Source organism: Ictidomys tridecemlineatus, chromosome 10 (assembly GCF_052094955.1).
Source record: "Ictidomys tridecemlineatus isolate mIctTri1 chromosome 10, mIctTri1.hap1, whole genome shotgun sequence".
Taxonomy (NCBI): Eukaryota; Metazoa; Chordata; class Mammalia; order Rodentia; family Sciuridae; genus Ictidomys; species Ictidomys tridecemlineatus.
In genome coordinates this window covers 104,707,804-104,730,638 of record NC_135486.1, presented here as the reverse complement: position 1 = coordinate 104,730,638, position 22,835 = coordinate 104,707,804, and the positions used below count along the sequence as shown (strand labels likewise).

General features: G+C 57.6%; 1 long non-coding RNA gene across 1 annotated transcript; it reads left to right on the top strand.

The window, feature by feature from the left end:
* The first annotated feature begins 18,781 nt into the window (after positions 1 to 18,781).
* On the top strand, positions 18,782 to 22,311 carry LOC144367420 (uncharacterized). Its single transcript, XR_013426777.1, has 2 exons — positions 18,782 to 20,985; positions 21,337 to 22,311. It is a non-coding gene; the product is annotated as an uncharacterized LOC144367420 (long non-coding RNA).
* Positions 22,312 to 22,835: the final 524 nt, after the last annotated feature.

The following is a 22,835-nucleotide window of genomic DNA, read 5'->3' as shown; positions in this document are numbered from 1 at the left end:
ATTTTACTACCAAAAAAAGTGGAACCAACATAAAAGACCTGAATGACGTAAGGGAATAGGGTGCAGGGGAGCCCGCAGCCCCTGCCACTCTGCCCCCTTCCTCCCCAGGCTGCTCCCTACCCAGATACCTGCCAGGTCAAGGTCAGAAGGAGATGCCTAATGCCTCGGGGCTCAGCCAGCCTTAGCAGCCAGCCCTGCCTCACATCTAATCCTGCCAGGGGGAGGGCAGGTGGCCTCAGCCCAGCCGAGGAGCTGCGGGAGGTGGGAGCCAGGAGGTGCAGGGGGAAGGTGCAGGGGGAGGCCTGGACCCCAGAGCCAGGGCATGCAGGGCCTTCCCGTCTGCGCCCACCTGGCTTCCACCCCAGTGGCTGGACATCTGGACGCTGCTCCCTCCCCGTGGAGTTTGAGGCCTGGTGATCCCGTGATCCCCTCCCCCCACTGCCTCCCCAAGCCAAGGCCCTGTGGCTCCAGATCCACTTACAGGCCAGGGGACAGCAGGTGGGGGACCAGGGAGCCCCCTTCCCAGAACCCTGTGGGTGGCCCCTAACTCTGGGTCTGCTGGGGTCTCTGGGTGAGGGGACTCTAACAGCTGTGACTGTGGGTACTTCTCATGCTTTGAAGGGGCCTGGGCTTTTTGGGTGACTTAGCTCCAAGCTCAGGAGGGATGTGAGGCTTGAAGAACAGGCTCCGGACATGGGCTCCTTTTAGGGCCAGCTCTGTTTGCTCTGAGGTGTGCCAAGAGAGAGAGAAATGAGGAATCTCTGAACCACGGCTCAAGGCTGGCCTCTGCTTCTCCGCGTCCGTCTGGGCTCCTCTTTCTTTCCCTGAAGAGTGGGATCTGAACTCCCAAGGATGTGTGGCAGGGGTGGGGGTGCTTCTTCATGTCACCTGCCACTGAGACATCCCGCCAATAGCAACTCAAAGACTCCCAAAGCATCCTTCTCCTGGAGGGCCCGTGTCCCACATGGCACACCCTGTATACGCCCCCACCTCAGTGTCCCCCATTTGTGTCACCTCCTGCAGGCTAGGGGCAGAGAATGAGGCCAGGTCCCCTCAGCTCCTGAGGCCCTTGAGGCCACTCACTCTAGGTCCCTACACCACATTCCTCGCACTTCTCCCTCAGCAAAAGTGAGGTGCTGAGGGGGGATAGTAGAGGATAGGAAAGGCAGCAGAATACAACAGACATGAGTATGTCAATATGTAAATCAATGGAAGTGTCACTGATGTGATTCTGCAAGCTGTATATGGGGTAAAATGGGAGTTCATAACCCACTTGAATCAAAATGTGAAATATGATATATCAAGAAGAACTATGTAATGTTTTGAACAACCAACAATAAAAAAAAGTGAGGTGCTAAGCAACTGCCCCCCTTTGACAGGCTGAATTGTGTTCCCCCAAGTTCACGTGCTGAAGGGCTGTCCCAGGAGACCTCAGGACAGGAGTGCGTCTGGAGACAGGATGGCTCAGAGGTGTTTAGGTTCAAAGGAGGTCACCGGAGTGGGCCCTGGTCCAACCTGCCTGGGATCCTTACGAGAGGAGATCAGGGCACAGACACACACAGAGGGACGAGCATGTGACGACACAGGAGGCCACCCCAGGAGGAGCTAGCCCTGCCACTCCCTGAGCTCAGACTTCCTAGCAAATTACCCTAGAGCCCATGCATCCCGTCCCAGGGCCCCAGGACCTCTGCCCTGCAGTCTGCAGGAGACAACCCCTGATTCCCTATCGATGCCACAGGCCCCTCCATTTACCTGAGTTCTGAGCTTTAACTAAAAACCGACTGACCATCGGGTGAGGACCTAGACCCCCGAGGCTGAGTGAGGATTAGGGATGAGAGGGAGGAAGAGAAACAGTAATGACCGACGTGTGCATTTCTGGGTGTCCCCTCACTGAGTGGTGGCCGCTGTCATTCACAGGAGGAACCCTCACTGAGAGCCAAGCCCTGGGTCCAGTCCTGGTCTCCTAACTTGATTTAACCTGGCCTTTTGGGAGCCTCAGCACCCTGGCGCTGGGTGAGTCTCACAGGCAGAGGAGGCTGGGCCAACTTGGGGAGCATGAGCCCACAGCCTGGTCCCCCTTCACACACCAGAGTGAAGTCACAGGACAGGGCAGGCTGAGCCAGCAGGCCCTGAGTCTAACCCTGGAAGGCCTTCAGTCCATAGCAGACCCACAGGAAGATCTGGTGGTGACGGATGCTGATGTCACCACAGAACCCAAATGTTGCCCGCCCCTTCCACAATCTCTAGTTTTCATGCATTCTAAAGTGTGGTTTAGTGTTCCTCCCTGGTCACACCCCAGAAGCTCCCCACCAGCCACCTCTTCCCGCCACTTGCAAATCCTCCTTCTACACTCCTGGGCTCCTCCCCTTGGACTCCCTAAATCTCTGAATCATCCTTTTTATCATGAAGAAGCATTGAGCAGATCAAGATCCAGCAACCAGGGACACAGACAGGCAAATTTGGGATCCAGTGGAGTGGCAGTGGCGGTCAGAGAGGAAAAGATAGATTATGCAAGAAATCTGAGGAGCCGGGCATTGTGGCGCGTGCCCATAATCCCAGAGACTTGGGAGGCTGAGGCAGGAGGATCGCAAGTTCAAAGCCAGCCTCACAACTTCAGCTCTAAGCAACTTAGTGAGAGCCTGTCTCAAAAGAAAAAAATTTAAAAAGGCTAGGGATGTGGCTCCGTGGTAAAACGCCCCTGGGTTCAATCCCCAGTACAGAAGAAGAAGAGGAGGAGGAGGAGGAACAACTAATCAGATGGAAAATGCTAGATGAACCCCCGCACCTCATACCACTGCAAACACCCCAGCTAGATTACAAGAATTCAATGTGCAAAGCAAATTTTGTTACCATGTCTGGGTTGGGGAAGATTTCTTCAATAAACACCAAAGACGCAAATCATGAAGCGGAAGATTGATACGTCCAACTAGAGCCAAATTAGAAATTTCTGTATGACAAAGCATGCCATAAACCAAGCAGCAAGACAACCACGGACGCAGGCAGGATATTTGCAGCACACATCACCAACCAAGGAGGAATATCCAAGATCTATGAAGGACGCCCACAAATCAATAAAAAATGATGAATAGCTCAGCGGAGAGCTGGCAACCGTAGAAGTTCTCCATCGGGTCCCAGAAGAGGAAGCCTGGTGGGTGGCCGCTGCTGAGGGGTCTCCACCGCAGTAATCATCAGGAAGGAACCAATTAAAACCTCGGTGAGGTGCTGCTCGAAACCACCAGGTGGGCAAATACCTGCAGCCTGGCAGGACGGAGGGTTGGTGAGGACCACAGAGAGCCATGGGAACGCCCCTCGGGATGGCAGAGTAAATTGGTGCAGTCACGTTAGAAGCCTTCTGACATAGGAATCCTCATTGCAGGGGACAAGATCCCCATCTTGGATGGTGCTCAACCCTATCTAGTGCTGTTTGCCCCCCAGACATACATATCTGTGATCAAGTTCAATTTATAAATTAGACACAGTGAGAGATTAATCATACCTGACAATAAAATAGAACCATTATAATAACAACTCTGCGTAATGGAGTTATGTAAATGTGCTTGCTGTTTCTCTCTCTTTTTTCCTCTCTCTTTCTCTCTATGGTACTTATTCCTTTTTTTTTTTTTTTTTTTTTGGTACCAGGGAATTGAACTCAGGGGTGCTTAGCCACAGAGCCACTTCCCCAGCCCTTTTCCTATATTTTATTTTGAGACAGGGTCTCACGAAGTTGGTTAGGGCCTCGCTAAATTGCTGAGGTTGGCCTCCAACTTGCGATCCTCCTGCCTCGGCCTCCTGAGTTGCTGGGATGACAGGCGTGTGCCACTGTAGTCTCAGGAGGTGGTTCTTGGAATTATGCCAGAGAGCCCTCATGGATGGAATAAGTGTCCTGATTAATAATGAGACCTCAGAGAGACCCTTGCCCCTTCCACCATTGAGGACACAGAAAAAAAGGTGTCATCTACAAATCAAGAAGCAGCCCTTACTGGCCACCAGATCTGCCAGATCTGATCATGGACTTTCAGTCTCTGGAACTTGGAGAAATAAATTTCTGTTGTTTATAAATTACCCAGTCTGCGGTATTTCGTTACAGTAGTCCCAAGGTATCCAAGTCCTAAAGATTGTCTACAGTCTCTAGGACACCCTGTGGCACTGTCTTCAGAGTAACCAGCTCTGTCTGGAATTATCTTCATCTCACGTGTGGTCTGTCTCTGAGCTGAGTGTGGACCAATGCCAGGACCATGGCCCAGAATCGCTCCATCCCAACCATGCAGTTCTGATAGGTCCGCCATCTTCCTTCAGACTCTGGTGAGCTCCTGACCAAGCCAGACCAAGCACACGGTTCCTCCTTAGGGTTTTTCCAAATGAAGTTGAAGAAAGATGTGCCACGTATCTCTGAAGCTCTCGGTGGCCATGTCCCTCAACAGCCCACCTGCCCCAGGTCGAAGAGGCTTGCTTTGAAGGGGACAGATGTGCTGAGATGTCAAGAAGTCCTGGGCCATCTCGATCCTCTTTTTATGGGCAAATCCCCAGCATCCTGCTTTCTGGTAAATCCCTGCTTTGCCTCAGCAACTTTGAGCCAGGTCTCCGCTTCTTTCTAGTAAAGAATGCTGTTCTGCACCGTGGGAATGAGTTGCCATGGGAAGGTGCCTCCTTCGACATTAAAGGAACCCAAGCCAAATGGTCACTTGGTTGGGAGAAGAGAGAGAAGTCTCTCAGTTCTATTTTGGGATTTGGACGAGGTTGACCTTTAGGGTCCCTTCCAGCCCTGGGGCTGTGGCCCGAGGCCCCCTCCCCACTGTGGACCTGTTTCTCTTGCTCTAAAATGAAGGGTAGACCAGATGGCCAATTCTGAGGGCACGGTGACATCTGGACTTGTCTTCCAGTAGACAGCTACCAGGCTAGCCCATCAGCCCTGGGGAGGGAGCCTCACGCCCAGAACCCACACTTGACCAGTCAGGAGACAGAGGCCCTTGCACAGAGGTGCCACGAATCTGCTCTTGCTGGGCCAATTTAATCCAGCCCCCTGCCTGGCCAGGCCCGTCACGGCTGTCAGTACAGCGGTCCCGCCCAGCCCGGCTTCTCCAGCACCATCGGCAGAACTGCTCAAGTGGATCTAAGGCGGCCCTAATTGGATTCTTGACAATTTGGAAACTAACGATATGCTCAGCTCCTCTTTAATTGGCATGGTGCCGCTGGAGATGCCAGCACGGGCAAGAGCCACGGCGCCCGCTCTGACACGGAGCCGTCATTAGTGCTTCCTGGGCAGCTCTCGGCGATGGGGGACCGTGCTCCCCGCTCTGCCCCTCTCAAAGCCCTGGCCCCAGCAGGTCTACTCCACCCCATTCCCCTGTCTCTGTAAGGGCCCCTGGGTGGCTGCTGTGGGAACCCAGGCTTGTCCCCATGCAGACACCCTATCAGGGGGTTGGTCAAATTCCTGGGTGCTGAGGCCTCCCGCGCCCTCATTACCAGCGTTTCCCTGGCCGGGTGGGCCCCAGCTGGGCCGCACTCATTAAGTGGGTGGGTGGGGGAAGCTGACCAGGCGTGGGAACTGGGGAGAGCACAGCGGCTCAGCGTCCCCCCCACCCTGAGGCTTGCTGGCAGGCAGCGTCCCTCGCCCAGCCAGGCCCATGGGAAGACAAAGGAGTGTTTGAGGGGACTGGCACCTGCTGCCTGCCTCCTTGGAGAGTGTGAGGCCTCTTCAGTGCAAGCTCAGGGCCAGCCAGGGCAGCCTGAGCCAGTGCTGGCTAGTGGGGACCATGAGGGACACGGGGCTGGGTTCATGTTGGGGTGTGCTGGATGCCTGGGGAAGCAACAGTGCCGGACAGCAGACTCTGGCCTGGGGTCCACCCGAGCCTGAGCTGGACTCATCTGGACTCCCAGAGGGCCACTGTCCTCTGCTTCTGTCAAAGGATGCCCTGAGACATGGGCAGGGGTGGGCACAGGGGCCCTCATTCAAGACATGGTTTCTGCCATGACATGAGACAACTTGCCGGCCACCTTCTCCCCGTCTTGCACCTCTCACCTGCTCCAGGCTGGCCCAGGCCTCTAGCCCATGGCCTCTACCACAGGGGCAGGACCCAGAGCGTGAGCCCTGCCCTCCCCAGTGCCAAAGGGCCTGAGCCACGCAGCCGGTCAAGGTTCGTAACCTCTCCTGAGCAGGTGACCAGCTGACCCCATGGCCACTGTGACCAGTGCAGCGCCAGCAGACACAACTCCTTCCCTGCCAGGGCTTGTCTTTCAGAGACACTGAGTGCGCATGCCTTTAGGTCAGGATGCTGGGAGAACTTGGGACTGGACCTTCTGTGGGCGTTGTCCCCCGCTGCATGGAGGAAGCACCCTCAGGTGGCAGGAGACGGGGAGGGAGACTAATAGCACCTCGGATCCGCCACACCTCGAGCCCTGGGCTGTGCGAGACAGAAGCTCTCTGTACCCACCCGTTTAGAGTTGGCTTCCCCTGAAAGTCCCAAGGGACCGTCTTCAGCAGCCTCCTGCCCCACCTCCCTGCCTTGAGAGTCAACCCTCCAGGCTAGTCTCTGGACAAGGTGGCCCCCAAAGCACACAGCTGGCCCTTGCCCATGCCTGCTCACCCCTGCACATGTCCCCACGGCACCAGGGCCCACAGGACGAGGTCCAGCCTCCCTTGAGGGCATACCCGCCTCCCCAGCGGCTCGGACCTCATTGCCCCCCCCCCCATGCAGTGACTGTCTGGAGTGACTTGCAGTTCTCCAGGGACACAAGCCTTGTGCTTGTCCTGTCATCTATTGGGGACATTTCCCCCACGGCACCCCCACCTATGGCGGGGCTAGCTCCCGGCTCTCCTCCATTCTGCCCTAACTGCGCAGGGCCGGCGGCCTGTGCCTGCTCCGCAGCCTCACGTCACCCACGTCACCCGTAGGAGGACTCCATGTGCCTCAGGCAAGTGTCTTTCTTCCCCTTCCCTTTCTCAGCGGCAGGCCAGGGACGGGAGCTGCTCTGGGCTCCCCACAGCCACCTCCTGCAGAACTCAGCAGCTCAGGGACCAAGCCCTGTTTCCGCCACTCCCTGGCTGTGTGGCCTCGGGCAATTTGGAACATCTCTGAGCCATTGTCCAGGGACTAGGAGTCGTTCTGGGCACTTAGTGAGAAACTGTCTGGAAGGTACCAGCTCAAAAAATGCGTTTTAAAAGGCTCCCCCCCCACCCAGCTCTGTGCCACGTACACAGTAGGTGCTCAATGGTGGAGCCGCTGCTCGTGTGGACACTGCCTGTGGCCTGCTTCTGGCGGGGAGTCTGGGTTCTCCTGGGACCTGGGGCTCAGCTCCCACCCCTTGGCCAGGAGTCCTGCCCCTCATGCCCCCAGGGCTGTGGCAGGGAGGCCCAGGTGACATCGTGAGGCACATGGAGCTCCCGATGGAATTGGAGGCTTATTAACATGATTAATATTTAATTTCTCATCAGAGATTACCTCCGGGTCTTTCTCTATGTTGCCATTGTTCCAAATTTTCTTCCATTTCTATTTCTGATTCCTTCTCTTTTTTCGATTACGCTGGCTTTGCCCTTCATAAATCTCATTTTATTCTCCTAATTTACTTGGAAGAAGTTGGATAGTTTTAATATCATCTAAATTATTAGCCATTCTGTCAGTTTAATGTTATCTACAAATTTTCGTCCATGGATTTGCTGTCCTGTCCTCCAGAGCAGAAAGCCACCTGCTTCCCTGAGACAGCCCCCAGCCAGGGTCTGGGGACAGATGGGCTCCAGCCTCCAGGGCCAGATGTCATCGTTTACGACAGGCATCCGTCCGTCCATCCGCGACACCCGAGCTGGAGGCCAGTCAGAAGTGTGTGTGTGTGTGTGTGTGTGTGAGAGAGAGAGAGAGAGAGAGACAGAGAGAGACAGAGAGAGACAGAGAGAGAGAGAGAGAGAGACCAAGAGAGAGAGAGACAGAGAAATAGAGACAAAGAGAGAGAGAGAGACAGAGAGAGAGACCGAGAGAGACTGACAGAGAGAGAGAGACCAAGAGAGAGACAGAGAGACCAAGAGAGAGAGAGAGAGAGAGACCAAGAGAGACAGAGAGAGAGAGACCGAGAGAGAGAGGAGAGACTGAGAGAGAGAGAGACTGAGAGAGAGAGAGACAGAGAGAGAGACTAAGAGAGAGAGACTGAGAGAGACAGAGAGAGAGAGACAGAAAGAGAGACTGAGAGAAAGAAACCGAGAGACAGAGAGAGATCAAGAGAGAGACCAATAGACTGAGAAAAAGAGACCGAGAGAGAGAGAGAGAGAGAGAGAGAGAGAGAGGAGAGACACTGAGAGAGACAGAGAGACACTGACAGAGACAGGGAGACCTAGAGAGAGAGAGAGAAAGAGAGAGACACTGAGATACAACAATTACTAATTGGGCATTATGTAAAATTGTGGATGTGTAACCGACGTGATTCTGCAATCTGCATTTGGGGTAAAATTGGGAGTTCATAACCCACTTCAATCTAATGTATGAAATATGATATGTCAAGAGCTTTGTAATGTTGTGAACAACCAATAAAAAAAAAATTAAAAAAAAAGAGAGACAGGGAGACCTAGAGAGAGAGAGAGAGAGAGAGAGAGAGAGAGACAGACAGACAGAGAGGGGCAGCCGGCCTCACTGGCCCAGACAGGCAGCAGGGGAGCCGGGGTCTGGGATAAGGGGGTCAAGGGAGGACCAGGGGACAAACTCCAAAGAGCAGTACAACCCGAGGCGCTGGGCTTTGTGGGACCTCGGGAACGGGGAGGAGGAGGAGGAGGAGGAGGAGGGAGGGGAGGGAAGAGGAGGCCCCTGGTCACCCTCGAGGGTGACTCTAGAACCATGGACCAAGCCCTCTGGGTCTGAAACCCCGATGGTCAAAAGAAATAGGGCTTATGGTGGAGGGGCGGGTGGACATTGGGCAGCAGGGTCTTGAGCACCTCCCCTGAGGAGGCCCAGCCTGTCCAGGCCAGGGGCCTCAGGGAGGCAGATATCCTGGGACTTAGGAAGATTCCATTATATATTTTTATTCGTTCTTTTTCATCACCCAGGACAGTAGAGTCAACTTGGACACAGTTTGACAAACATGGAGTAGATCGATTCCGATTGGGATCCCAGTCTTGGGGACGTACGTGATGAGGAGACTCGCTGTGGTGGATTTGTAGATGCCCATAGGAAAGTTACGTCTGGTTCATCCCACTGTCTCTCCTGTGGCCATCCACACGCCCTTCCACTGAACTCCTATTCTCTCCCACCTCCTTGTGGTTAGCATCCACATATCAGAGAGAACTTTTGACCTTTGGTTTTTTCGGATTGCCTTATTTTACTTAGCATGGTAGCCTCCAGTTCCAGTCATTTAGTAGTAAATGTCATAAAGCCGTTCTTCTTGATGGCTGAGTAATACTCCATTGTGTACACAGACCTCATTGTCTTTATACACGTATCTGTTGAAGGGCACTTAGGTCGGTCTCACTGCTCAGCTATCGTGAATTGTGGCTTCGTCACTGTAGTATGCTGATTTTAACTCCTTTGAATTTATAATGAGGAGTGGGATAACGCAGTCAAATGGTATTATGATTATTATTTGAGGTGGGGGTCTCCTTATGTTGCCCAGGCTGGCCTCAAACTCCCGAGCTCTAGCCGTCCTCCGCCTCAGACTCTCCAACAGTGGGAAGTGGCTCTTTTTAAGTAGCTAACATCTATTGAGCATTTAGCATGTGTCAGGGAGTATTTTATATTTCACAGAAAATAATTAATTCTCCTAACAGTCCCATGAAGGTAGACACTTATTTCTTAACTGCTTTATTGAGATGTAATTCATGTGCCAAGCAATTCGCCCGCTGATGGGCACGATTCAGTGGCCTTCAGCATGGTCTCAGAGACGCCAACTAGTGCCCACTTCAGAATATTTTCACCCACCCAAAGACCCCCTGCGTCCCTTAGCTGCCTCCCCGCACCCCTTACCCTTCTGCTTTCTTTCTGGAATGTGGGGGGTGGGAGGGGGGAGAAAACAGAAGGGGACCCTGGGTTTCGCCATCTGGGAACTGAGCACTGGCTTGGCAGGGACCCCAGGGTCCCTGTGCCTAGGTGCCAAGAAGGGACCTGGGCTCTGGCCCGGGGTCCTCAGCCCTCACCCCTGAGTCATCCCTTCTCATCTCTCTCTTTAACACCATCCCCGAAAAAGTGTCATTTTCCGCTCCACGCGGTCGACGGCGGCAGGAACAGCCTGTTAAACAAAATAATGATAGGAATAAAAGCCACCGGGACGCGGGGTCTTGCAGCCCACCGGGTGCACAAATCCTGAAGTTATGGGGCCAGGCGTGGACACAGTCCAGGCGCTGAGGTCCCAGCCAGAGAGCAGGGCCCCGGGCGACCGTGTCTCCATCGGGGGCCTTGCTGCCCCCCAGCCCCCGGGGCTGCTGCGGCTGTCTCTCTCCCCAGAGCAAGAACCTCTCCTGGCGCTTCCTGAGCTCTGGGGGGCTCAGCGGTGAGCGGCTGCTCTGAAGCGTGGGAACAAGTCCTGTGGCACCACGGGCTGCGCTCCAAGGGCGCTGTCACCACCACCAGGCTCCAAGCCTCCATGCTGTCCCCATGTCCCGCCCCTATGTCCTGGGCACCCACCTTCCACTCTCCCCACAGGAATCCCAGCCTGTCCACAGCCGACCCACGGACTCCAATGGGACCTGATGGTCTCTTCCACAAGAGCCACACACTCTTCTAGAACCTTCTTCAGAGGCGGAGTCTTGCATGCCCCTCCCCTGCCTGCATAAGGCTTCTAAAGGCCTGACGAACAGGGTGAGGCAGAGAGGAGTCTGTATTGGCCTCTCATAGCTGCTGTAACAAATGGCCACACAAGAAGACTTACAGACAGACATGTGTTCCTCTGTTCTATCGGCTGAGGTCCAAGGTCAAGGGGTAGGCAGGGACGGCTCCTCCTGAGGCCACCATCTGTGGCTGTCCCCCAGCCCCCCCTTGTTCTCTCAGGGTCCTCCCTCTGTGTGTGTCTATGTCTTCATCTCCTCTTCTTGTAGGGACCCCAGGCATATTGGACTAGGGCCACCCAACAACCTCCTTAAACCTCAGCCACCTCTTTATTTATTTTTATTTTTATTTTTTTGATATTGAGGATTGAACTCAGGGGCGCTTAACCACGGAGCCCCAGCCCCAGCCCTTTTTGTATTTTATTTAGAGACAGGATCTCACTGAGTTGCTTAGGGCCTCCCTAAGTTGCTGAGGCTGGCTTTGAACTCACAATCCTCCTGCTCAGCCTCCTGTGCCGCTGGGATTACAGGCATGGGCCACCGTACCTGGCTTCAATCCCCTCTTTAGATGGCTGGTCCGGTGACTTCTTTAAAGGCCCTGTCTCCCAATAGGGTCACATTTCTAGGAGCTAGGGTCGGGGCTTCAGCACATGCGTTCTGGGGATGCACTTCAGCTCATCACGGACCAAGGCGGGCAGCCAATTCTGGGACATAAAAGGCCACCTTGCCACGGAGTCCAGGGACCACACCAGGAGGGAGCTCAGGCCACACGAGAGGCCTCGTGAGAGGACCTGGAGCCTCTCTGTCTTCAGCATCAGGCCAGCTCACTTTCCCAGGTATGAGATGTGCCCTGTAGAAGGTGAGACCAGCTCTGTGCCCTAAAAGTCCACCTGCAGGCCACCTTGCAGGCGCCCAGGACAGTCACTGCAGCCCTGGCAGGTCTCCACAGAAGAGAAAACAGAGGCTCAGAGAGGGCCTGCCGCTTGCCCATCTCGCGGAGGACACAGCAGGATTCGAACCCACTCTTGTCTTGACCCCTCTGGACCAAAGCTCTTGATCACGCTGCCTCAGCCCACACTGCTGTCCCCTGCAGGAGGCCTCCCACGCCACCGGACAGCCCCACATGTGGCTCTACCCTGCAGCTAGAAGCACCCTCAGGGAGGGGCTGGAAAGGAGGTACTAAGGGCTCCTGAGGCCCAGGTGGGAGGGGCCCAGGTGAGGCAGCCGTCCACCACCGCTGACCACCAACCTGGCTCCCCAGGACCCCAGACGTTCCTGGCTCCTCATCCATAAAGACAGGTTGGAAGTGGAGTCAGGCCTTGGGACACCCAGGGGACCCTGGTGTGGGACTCGGGGCTGGCAGGAGCAGGTGCTCAGGTGTGAGCTTGCCCCCTCTCCCTGCCTCTCCCCTCCCCGGAGCCTCCTTGACCAAACCAACCTTGATTTCCCAGAGCCGGCCATCAATGAGACTGCCCACGGCCACTGGGCGGGGCCAACCTGTATCTTCGACTCCCCCACCTCCCTGAGGAGTACCTGACCGTTCCAGTCCCGGTCTGATCACCAGGGGTGGGTGTGTGGGCGGGGTCCCCCGTAGAAGGACCACCAGGAACCCACAGCTTCCTCCTGAGACCAGCCCTCATCGGGCTCAGCTCCATGGCCTGGTCAGATGGACCCCCCAGCAGGCTGCCCTCCCGCCCACCCTCCAGCAGTAACGGGCCCAGGACCAGCAAGTCATGCCTATGTCATGGACCCCGTGGCTTCAGGACGCTCCGTAGAAAAGGGCTCTCCCGCCATCTGGGAATCTCGGTTGTTCTGCAACCAAGCGCCTCACCTGAGGGACGTTGGCAAACCAGAAGGATCCCCGGGAACCAGGGTGAGTTGGACCCGGATATCAGCTTTGGGACACATGGAAAAGGAATCCGAGGTGGTCAGATGACTGGCCACTCCCAACACTGTTTGGGGGACAGTTTGGTCTGTCTCCAAAGGGCAGCCCAGCACCAACGGAAGTAGGTTCTAATACCTAACACTGGGAAGTCCTTCTCATCGTCAGACCTGACAGGATCCGGCTCAGCTGCTCCTATAGGTAGTGAGCGCTCCGACACTGGAGGCATTCAAACAGCATCAGGCAAGCCACGGGCCGGGGACATTGGGCAAGGTGAGCACCCCGCCCTCCGGCTCCCCTGGGCTCTTTCTCCTGATTGCTGCCATCCTGGGTCAGCTCCAGAGAGAGAGAGAGAGAGAGAGAGCATGTGTTTCTTCGCATCTAAAAATGAATCGTTGCTTCTCATCCTTTCTGTCATGTTGAGCCCCACGGTAACAGCTGTTGAGAAATCACATTCTACCTTCTCAGGAGCTCTCTTGAACTTGGAGTGCAAATTAACTTCATGTGATCTGAAATATAAAGGTCGCTTCCCCACAGATTAGAATCCGGGGACGCTTGCCAAGTTCACCGGCATATGGAGTTCTGCGGGGACATCAGCCGGGAGGGCCAGCGTCCACCCTGCCACCGTGTCCAGGAGGGTGGCTCGGCACCGTCTTCTCTCAAGGATGTTTGCTCGGTCACAGCGTCCCCCAGCCTGTGGCCTCTTTGTCCTTGTGGGCAGCCGCTCAGCTCCTGGGCTTCTGAGTGACCTGAGACCCAGAGACCCTCCCTGTTGGGAGTGGGCAGGCCTTCACCAAGGGGCCCTGCCACTCCTGCACCTGTCCTCCAGTGTCCCCAGCCAACCTTGGGGGAGGCCCCAGCCTTGAAGGGGAGGCCCAGATTTCCTCCATTCCTCCTCCCCACCCCCTGCCTCCCCGACCACAGGACGGGAACTGCTTCCTGTACCCTGTTGGGGCTCTTCACCTGACACGGTCAGCAGGTCACAAGGACGTCCCCAGCCCCCTCGCATTGAAATGCAGTGGAGGACATTCTTTCACTCACAGACCCTGACTTTGGGGGCTTGTCCCTTTACTCTGAGCTCCGTGAGGCCAGCTCTGCAGCCCTGGTCTGCGATGGAGTTTTGCACTCTGTGTTCTATCCCTTGGCACAACTCAGAGACACCAGGTGACTTGCCCAGGGCAGCCCTGGGCACACTGGGATCCTAGGACGGCTCCTCCCGGGCCCACGGTCATCACGCGGGCTACTGCCTGGCTCAGGCCCCAGGTCCTTGGGTGCCCTGAGCTGCATTTTCCAAGGACCCTCCCAGGGCCCGGGTTGGGGCCTCAAGAAGACAGCCCCCTCCCTTCCTGATCCCTACTCCCTAGAAGCCTGCACCCCACCGCTGGAGACTGGCAAGGGACCCCGCGTGCACCACAGACAGCCTCAGCCAGGGCCGGAGCGGGGGCACCACCCACCATCAGAGCCCCCTTGGTTCCCAGGCAGCTGCACCTCCCTCTCCTCGGCTGCAGGCTCCTCCGCTCTGGGTCCTCCTGTCTGCCTGCCAATCCGGATGTCACCTCACACCTGATTAAGTGTTCAGGTGACCACTCGGGCGCCTCTGCCAGGCCAGGGCGCACCATGAGGGCTCTCCACCTGGACGCAGCGTGGAGCTGCTGCTAATGAATGTCCTCCCCCTGCCGTCACGCTGCTTCCCGTCAGAAGTTGATAACGAGTCCTCCTGGGTTATTCCCCTGTGTCTGGGGCTTGTGGTCAGTGGAAGCCAGTCTCCAAGTGCCTGCCGGGATCAGGCGCCTGGACAGCGCTGGTCTCCCGAGGCTTGGGTGTGGAGGCCACACACACCTGTCCATCTGCACACCATGCCTGTGTCCCCAGCTGTCCGGCCTCTCTCAGACACACCTCCTCCTGCAGCCGACATTGGCTGAGCCTGCCCCAGCAGGTCCCAGGAAGTCCCACCACCTGGCTACCTGCTTTCCAAAGCCTGGCTGGTTGGCATCCGCCATCCCAGGACACAGCCTGCTGCTGGACCTAGGAACTGGAGCCTTCCTTATCAGTGCCCGTTAGCTGGAGCTGGGTTTTCAGCAGAGCATGGGTCTAAGAGCTTCTCTCCAACCTGGGGGATTGCAGGTCTCAGGGTGACAGGGGTCTGGGGACCCTGTAGGTGACATATAAGTAGTTCCAGGGGTTGGAGCTACTCCAGGGTCACAGAGCGAGCACCCAGCACCACTTTGCCCCCTCAAATCCACCACCCCCTGAACACACCCAGAAGAAGATTGGCCCAAACACCCAAGGTTGGCCAGTGGCTTTATTTTTATTTTTTATTTTTTTAATAAATGTGATTTTAGGCCTTAAAATCACATCCTGTCCAGCCCTGGCCTCAGGACAAACCTCCTCCTCTGGGTCCTTCCACACACCATGCCTGTGTGTGCATGGCCTCCCCTGGTGCCCCACCCTGCAAGCCGGGCCTGGTCCGGAGGCTCTAGAATCTGCTTCTCACGGGCCTCCTGGAGCGATTCTGCTTCTTCCTGTTAACTGCTCAGCTTTTCCAAAGGACACAGAGCCAGAGTTCTGGCTCCTCTGTTTTCCCATCAACAAAGGGGAGAGGCCCTGGTCCCCAAGGACCCCTTGGGAGCCTGAAAACCAGTTTTCCCTTTTCCTGAGCCCAGGCCCAGGGTGCGAGATCGCCACTCCTCCCCCATGGCCCCAGCCCTGAGTTGCAGCTCCCTGCCTGGGTCTCCGGGCTCGTCCCTGGTCACCCTGCAGCCTGCAACCTACCAGGCAGCCAGGGCTGTGTCCGAGGAGAGATCCGACGGGCTGAACCCTGCAGATTCCACCAGAATCCAGCAGCGGCCGCTGGGTGCCGTGGGACAGCACACCCCTGGTCAGCAGCGTGCACAGTCTCATGGACTCCAGCCCCCTCCCCTGTACTCCTTCCTGTGGTCCCACACTCCTCTGGACTCACTGCTTGCCAAGCACATGCTGCCCCAAATGTCCACATCCTGACCCCGAAACTCGTGCCTGGAACCTTATTTGGGAAAAGAGACTTTGCAGATGTAATTAAGGATCATCCTGGATTTAATGGTCCCAGATCCAATGGCAAATGTTCTTCTGAGAAGGAAGGAGGACAAAGAGAGGCCAGGTGAGACAGAGGCGGCTACAAGCTGAAGAATGCCGAGGATTGCTGGCACCACTTAAACTGGAGAAGGCTCGAGCCGATTCTCCGATCTCCCAGAAGGATCCAGCCCCGTGGACATCTTGATTTCAGACTTCTGGCCCCCTGAACTCTAACAATGACTCTTGTTTTAAGCTGCCCTGTGTGTGCTACTTTGTTACAACTGCAGCAGGATCTCATCTCCTGCCCTCTTTGCCCTCAATGCTCACCAAATTTCTGCCTCAGGGCCTTTGCATATGCTGATCCCTCTGCCATGAATGCTGGTTCTCAGCCTCACCTGCCTGACTTCTTCTTGTCATTAAGGTCTCAACCCAGTTCCTGCTGCACTGCTGCCTGTCTCTGCATCGGTACCTGCGTGATGTTCATGGCCATCTGAAATGGGCTCATTGAATAATCAGAGCTTTCTGTTTCCTGTCCATCTGCATGTGAACTCCATGGAGCCAGGCATAGCATCTCTCAATCCCTGGGGGGACCCAGGAACGCAACCAGTACTTGTCACAGAGCATGCGCACACAGGACACTTGTCACAGAGCATGCGCACACAGGACACTGTGGAGCCATGGGCTGAGTGGTGGACCTCTGGGCGCATGATGCAAGACCTCAGACAGAAGACAGGGGCTTGTCGCTCACTGGGGCCTCTCTGGGTCACCTTCCACATGGGAGATACTTCCAGGATGTGAGTCCCAGGAAGCTAATGAGGGTGATTGTCCCTTGCTCCCTTTGTGGGACATGTCCCTCTCACAGCTGAGTCCTGGGGACGGGGCCTGGGGCTGGAGCACTCTGGATCCCATTATCTGAGGCCACTGCTTCATCTTCCCACATATCTGGCCTCTGTCACTCTGCATTGTAAACTGTCCCCACTCTCCCAACACCCAGGACGCCGACTGGGGACAAGTGGGCACTGCAGACAAACAGGGCCACTTCCCCCCGGCTGCTGCAGGGGGTGTTCAGCTGTGAGCCGGGGAGAGACTGGAGAGTTTAATTAATGGTGAGGCCATGTTCGAAAGGTCTCTTCCAGAAGGGTTGTTTCTCCCAGGAAGCTCTCCTCTGCAGAGGGGGTTAATAACACCCCTCCCTAAGTGCTGCAGGGGAGACCAGGGCCGCCCCCCTGGGCCAGAATTGCCTGAGGGCATACAGAATAATTGGGGGAGGGGGGACTTACCTTTCTCTTTGGCCCTCCTTCCCCTGGCTTTCCAGAATTTTCTTTTGCATGGGCTGGTCCCTGCCCTATAGAAAGGGCTGGGGGAGGGGCAGAGTGGGGAAGGGGGCACTTGCTCTGAATCCCGCCCACCCAGCCTGCCCTATGTGCTTGCTTCATGGTGGTGATGGGACCCTGGAGCCCCGGGCTGCCTCCACCTTCCCAGCCTCCACCTTCCCAGCCTCCACCCAGGCGGGCTTAGCATCTGCTCTAGGCGCAGAGCCTGCTGCACTCCAGCTCGTTCCCCCCCCCCAGCCATCCCGGCCCCTCCCCCATGGGTCCCCAGTGCTGCACACGTGATCAAGGGCTGAGTTTCCAGTGTGTTCTCTCTCCTCCTGAGCAGAGACCCGAGGAGGCAGGGCCTTCTAGCCTGTGCCTCTAAACTCAGTGCGGCTCCCTGGCTGTCCCGGGCAGGCAAGGAGCCCTGGGGGGCAGGGATGGATGGAAGAGGGCGGGAGAGGGAGGACAGAGGGGGACCGGCAGGCAGAGTGGCATCCTTGTACCTTCTGATGGCCTCGGGACCATCTCGGAAAGGCAGGAGCCTTGGGGAAATCAGCAGAGGGGCTTCTCGGCTCTGGGGCTCCTGCCAATGTGGACAGGTCCCAAGGTCCCAGGATGCCTTGCTGGGGGAGGTCCACTTCTCTCCCAATTTCCTGAGGGTCCTTTCTCTGTCCTTGGCTTCAGCACCTCCGTGAACATCTCCTGGCATCGTGCCAAGCTCCCTGCAGGGCCTCTACCAAGGGCCAAGCTCTGCCCCCGGGCCAGAGGCCATCAGCTGCAATAACTCACCCCCTGCCAGCCTTAGGCCTCTGCTCCCTTCTTGGACTCAGTGACATGGGGCCATTCCTCCAAGTGTCCCTGCTCCCTGCCTTTGTCTGTGCTGTGTCCCCTGCCAGGGAGGCCATCCCTGCGTCCACCGCACTCCAATCCCAGTGAAGTCGCCTTCCCGTCCTCTGAACCGGCAGCCGATCCCTGCAGTCCCACCCTGGACTCGACTCTGTCACTCCGTGCCACACAGCTTCCAAACCATGCTGAATCCCAGAGACCTGGGCCCCCACCTGCCACCACCCCTCCTGGTTGTCCAGGGAGCTGGGCCCACACCACCTGCCCTCTCTGAGCCCCGGTTTGGGGGGGGGCAAAATGGGGCCCCTAGGGTGTGTGAAGATTCAGGGTTCAGTGGTGAGTGTCGCTGAGGTTTGCAGAAACCTGGGAGGTGCCGGATGCCGGGTGCTTTCTTCTCTGGAGGAACGTCTCTGAGCCTGGCTGTTCCCCAGGCCAGGAAAGATGGACAGAGGGACACAGATGGGTGACCCCTGCCTTCCCTGGGGCTGAGAACGTGGCCTCTGTCCTAAGGCTCTCCGGTGAGTGGCTCCGTGGATTCGGTTGGGGAGCCTGGACCCCTCGTCCCTCCCCGTGCACACTGGCAGTCAGGGACGGCTCCCTCTCCACACCCACCTGCCCCCTCCCCAGAGTCACGGGGGTGGGAGACGGGGAGGGGGGGCGCTTGAGGCCTGTGAGTTGGAGAGAGTTAGCAGATTGCTGAGAACCAGGTGCGGCGGAGCCTACAAATGGGAGATTATGGTGATGAGGAAGAGGATATTTGATGATCGGAGTCTTGGGGGAGTCGGGTACTGGCTGACTGCCAGGAAAGTGCAGGCCGGCGGGGGGGGGGGGGGTGGAGGACGTGGGGGCCCCCCAGGGAGGGCAGGTGTGGGAGGCTCAGGGGACAGACGGGGGGGGGGGGGGGGGGGGGGGGGCAGGACAGGAACTGCCCCATGACATCAGACCCCACGGGGACCCTTGCAGGACACCTACCAGGGGACGACTGGAGACAGAACATCCACTGTGCCTTGTTGGTCACACGATGCGTATGTGGCTCCCAGGAATCCCTGCGTCCACGCAGCAAGCCAAGGGGCACCGGAGCCTGTTTCCTGGGTCTGCCGTCGGGTTTCCGCCCCCACCCACCACCCACTGTGGCTGTGAGGCCATGGGCCCAGCACTTTTGGACTCTGTGGCCACCACGGTCCTCCCTGTACCCCTCACACTTTCCTCTGCAAGCCCCACCTCCTGGTCTGAAGGTAGAGGGGGGCTGGGTGGGGCTCCCGCTCCAGGGCCTGGGTCCCCAGGCCTTCGGACAGCCCTGTGACTTCTGTGTGGGCCAAGACAGGACGGTGGGAAGAAGCCATCCAGCAGCCACAGCAGAGGACAGCGGGGGCCCAGCCCCTTGGACCATGCTGGAGCCTGCTGGTGAGTGGTCTCTGGAACCACAGAGGAGCTGGTCAGCCCACCCGGCATTGGTGTCACCTGAATGTCAACCATGGAGCAGGAGTGCAGCTGACCCCAACGCAGCTGACCCAGACTCCCACCTGGGCCCTTCTGCTTGGTCCTCCCAGAAACGCTCCACCCTGGCCCTCCCCAACTTCCCCCACACAGGGACAGCCTGGGACCAAGTCGACAGGCCCCTCTCAGCACTGCCAGGTGACATTTGCATGTGCCTCAAGTGTGGTCCTGGGCTCTCAGCGAGGCCAGGGTATGAGTCGGGGTTCTCCAGAGAAACAGAAGCCCCTGGACGTGGGTGTGCAGGGAGGGCCAGGGAGACAGAGATCTGGGCTCAGGAAACTACGGAGGCCCAGAAGCCCCTGCACCTGCAGTAGGCACTGGGAACAGGGAGGACAGCAGGGGGTTCAGTCCACATCCCAAAGCCTGAGAAGCAAGTGGGCAGCAGCGGGGGTAGGTACCAGACCCGCCAAGGCCCGAAGGCCCAAGAACCCGATGCACTGGTGTCCCCAGGGCAGGAGGGGACAGCTCAAGGAACAAAGAGAATTCACACTTCCTCCAGCTTCCTTGTTCTGTCCCACCCTCTGTGGACGGGACGGTGCTGCCCACAGAAGGGAGAATCTTCCCTACTCCACCCCCAGTTCCAAGGCTGATCTCGTGGGCACTCACCTGTCATCCCAGCAGCTCAGGAGGCTGAGGCAGGAGGATCATGAGTTCAAAGCCAGCCAGCCTCAGCAGAGGCCCTAAGCAACTCAGGGAGACCCTGTCTCTAAATAAAATACAGAATAGGGCTGGGGAGGTGGCTCAGTGGTCGAGTGCCCCTGAGTTCAATCCCTGGTACCAAAAAAAAAAAAAAAAGCTGATCTCTTCCAGCACCATCCTGACAGGCCACACCCAGAAGTGCTGTTGCTCCAGCCATCCAGGAAGCCCTCAGCCAGTGACGATGACACTCAAAGGATCTGTCCCCTGGGACTGAGAAGCATGCCTGTGCTCCTAGCCTAGGGGGTCGCATCAGGCAGCCGTGGTGGGATGCAGGGCGCCTGGGAGCCCAGGCGAGGCCCCTGGCCAGCTGGAGGGGACCAGAGAACGGAGCTCTGCTCTCAGCCCATGGAGACTCCAGATCTCGCTGTCTCCTCCTGTGAGCGAGGACCAGGGGACGTCACGAGGATGGAGAGTCCTGGGTCAGGGACAGGGTCACTGCACCAGCACCACAGAGCTGATGTAGGAGCCCCCACGCCGTCTCCCTTGGGGACCCCGCGGGCATGTGTCCCCCAGGGCGAGCTGCAGTTGGGACCCATGGGGACACAGCCGGGGCGTGCAGTCTTACTTCTCCACCTCACCCCAGGACGGTTGATTCTGTGTGTCCACTTGACTGGGCCGAGGGGGCGCGGCTGAGGTCCCGTCTCCCGGGACACCACCGTTCAGGTCGGAGGGCTCAGGGGAGCAGAGTGTCCTGCCGGGGTGGACGGCAGCCTGCAACCCCGTGCTGGCCAGAATAGAGCAAAGGGCAGAGGAAGTGGGGGTTCACCTCTTTTCCTGATGAGCTGGGGGTCCCATCTCACCTTCCCCTGCCCCTGGTCCCCAGGCCTGCAGCTGGGTGTCGCCACCGGCTTCCGGGGTGTCCAGCTTGCAGGCGCCCCAGGTGCGACTCACCAGGAGCCCGTTCCTCTCACTGCATCTCCTTTGGTGTGCTGGTCCTGCTTCTCCGGGGGACCCTGACTCAGGTACGTCCCTCTGCATTTCCTGAGAGCCTTCTCTCAGGATCCACTTCTGGGAAGCCCAGCCCAGGGAAGATGGTGTTAACCAGCCCAGTGTCCACCCAAGTTGCCCTTCACAGAGAGGAAGGGGCTGAGGGTAGCAGACACTACTGTTCTACAACAAAGCAGCTGTGTGGCCCTAGACAAGGCACCTAACTTCTCTGAGTCTCCATTCCTTTCCTTTCATATGAAAAGGGGTCATGATAGCCCCCCCTTTGGGCATACTCTTGAGGTGTTGATGCAGATGTAGTGCTTGGCTGGGGGGTCCTGTCTAGTGTCCTCTCATGTGACTTTCATTGCTCTCTGCTCTGTCCCCAGTGTACCGTTGACCTTGGAGACCTTGCTGCCCATCTCTGAGCCTCAGATTCTTCACAGTTCCACAAAAGGATGGACCTAGATGTCCAAGGTCCCTCGGGCTCTTAGAATCCGTAGTAATCATGTGGGAAACACAGCCCGCGGTGGTGGGGGGTGTCCTCTGCTCTGGGCTGTGGAACGGATTCTCTCCTGGAAGGATAGAAGGGAACGCCATGCGAGGTGGAGGGATGTGGGTGGGATGGGCGCCCCTTTCCCACCTTGCCTTGCTCTGGGTTCCCACAGTGGAGAGACGGTGATGAACCTAAGCGCTTGTCTGCCCCTCGTCCGGGGCACTCCTGGGAGCCCTGCCACCCACGCTCAGCTCCCTTGACCTGGGTCTCAACAGGCTCCAGACGGGGCATCTGCTCCCAGGATTGGGTTCCTCCTTCTCCAACGGCACCAGCCATGTGTGTCTGGGGTAGGTGGGGGCTGCCGAGCAGCCTGAGGACCCCCCGACACACATCACAGGGACGGAGCGCCCCCATCCACCACGCCTGGGTGGGAGGATGCGGGGCGGAGAACAGGAAGCCCCTGTGGCAGACTGCGAAGTCCCCCCGTCCAGGGCATCCATCGCCATCCATCACCCGCAGCCGCCCAGGCAGGGATGGCAGCCTGGGTGACTGTGCGTGCCCTCTCTGCGACCTCATTATCCATGTGCACAAGTCACAAAGGATCCTGGGATCGCGGGCGCTCACCTGGCTCCGAGGATCGGGCAGAACTCCAGTCTGTCCACACCACCCGCCCGGCTGGAGGGAGCTGGCTCAGGACCGTGCCTGGCGCTCCCCACGCCAGGCTGCGACAGGAACAGGCATCATCCTGCTCTCTGCTTCCCAGTCCCCAACCCCCAGGGCTTGGAGCGGGCCAAGCCAGGAGGAGGGTCCCCGTGCCACCCTAATGAAGCCATCTCGCCCCCATAATAAAGACCTCATGGACCTCCAATGACACTTAGCAAATCCAGGCACAAATAAATAACCCAAGTCCAATTGAATTAACCTTCCACTGATCAGCCCAGCTAAACAAATTATCCCGAGGCCCGAACGAGATTAAAAGGCCCGGCGCAGACTGGGCTCATTCTGCGGGAAGGTTCATTGGGTTTAACGAGTTTAAGTCAAAGCCCCGGCCTTCTTTTTCCCTGGCTCCGGGCCCCTCCGCTCCCGGAGTGTGGCCTTTCATGGGCCACAGCCCCTGGGGGCTGCAGAGGGAAGCCACACCGGATGGACAGAAGCTGGCGGGAGGGAGAGGAGGTGGCGGGGATTGGGGTGGAGGGAGCCAAACCTGATTTCCAAGGAGCCAGGCTCCTCGATGGCCCCTACCTGAGCACCGCCCTCCTGCCCACCTGCACCAGACCCCGCAGGACAAGGTGGGGCCACGGGTGTGCCTTAGATCTCCCCAGAGAAAGGAGGGACTCCCAGGAGGGTTGAAGAGGACCTTAGATGAGAACGTGTGTCCGCCCCCTGAGATGG